Here is a 1,578-nt window from a genome sequence, read left to right on the forward strand (position 1 = left end):
GGTCAATCACAACAGTCCACTCACTCTGACTCTCGATAGAGATGGCTGAACATCAAAAAGTGAGATGAAGCAAAAGTTTTTGGGCACTTTGCTGTATATCAATCATGGGACAAAAGCATGAACATGAGAAGAGTGAACACTTTGCAAATCAAAGATTCTGAGATTTTGTACAAATGTTTGAGATTGAAGTGAAAGCAGGCATAACATAACATAAATTCATAGACATGTATTCCAACAAGGAAAGTTTCGGGTTTAATACAAGTTCAACTTCAACAGTTTTGCATAATGCATAATGTAGATTACCACAGAACATGATGTTGACTGATCCCTTTTTTTTTTTAAAGAAAAAATATCTGGTTCAGAAAGGCACATTTTTAAAGTAAATTAAAGTATTGGGTCTAATACACAGTGTTGGGGAGTAACAAAATACATCTAACGGGATTATGCATATAAATACAAAATATAAGTAACTGTAATCCACTACAGTTACAATTTAAATAATTGGTAATTAGAATATAGATACATTAAAAAAGTATTTTGATTACTGAAGAGATTATTTTGCATTTTATTGTCATTTGTTTCATTTAATATTTAGTCCTTTCAGATGGAAAACATTTATACATATAAATTATGTGATCTAAAGTGCTTTTGAACAGCGGTGAAACACTTTCTTATGATGTGTTACATTCATATGAGCAGACAGAGAAGTACGTTTGAAGTAAGTTTGGAGCAGAAGAAATAGAAATAAACCTTGTGTAAATTGTTAGCTTTATGCTAAGCTAAAATGCTATTTCTAGCCATTTTACATGCACATGTTACCAGACACTGTTATGCTTTTCCTCAGAGATAAATGGTTTAGTCTGACAAATCACAGAGCCTAACAGCAAAAGTCTGTATTCATACAGTGCTCATGATTTCATACATATATTGCAAAATTACAATTCATGTCTTTAAGAGTTAATTGTTTTAATGAAGAAAAAATTAATGAGTGCAAATTTAAGTTTAGTTTTTAAATGGGAAGATATGATTCTAACTTGATTATTATTATTATTATTGATTATTGCCTAACCATAGTAAAACCATGGTAAATGTTGTGGTTACTATGGTTTTTACTACAAACAACATAGTTTAATAAGGTACTGCAGTAAAACCATGCTTGTATTGTAAGGGATGGGAAAAAGGTATTGTGAGGGAACCCAAATTATTATAATAGTGACGGAAAGCAAAACTATTTCAGAAAGTAAATTTCCCTATCTGTCCTCTAAGAGGGTAGTAGTACAGCACCTGCAGGGACAAGGCAAAAATGACAACGTACGCTCAAATAAATTATTTTTAAATGAATTAATAAACCCATACATTCAATTAGTTGTTATATTGTGATCAACGAAAACCAACAGTTTAATATTATATACAATATACGAATACTTTAATGACAGGAAACATCCTACAAATATGACCCAGCTGTAATATGGTTTTATGGATTATATCTGTCGCCATCTAGTGTCTAGGAGACGTAGTTACAGGACTTGATCCTCGCGGCTTGCTGTAGTTTAAACATTAAACACGAGTTGTCAGGAA

The sequence above is a fragment of the Xyrauchen texanus genome, chromosome 19 (assembly GCF_025860055.1).
Source record: "Xyrauchen texanus isolate HMW12.3.18 chromosome 19, RBS_HiC_50CHRs, whole genome shotgun sequence".
Classification (NCBI taxonomy): Eukaryota; Metazoa; Chordata; class Actinopteri; order Cypriniformes; family Catostomidae; genus Xyrauchen; species Xyrauchen texanus.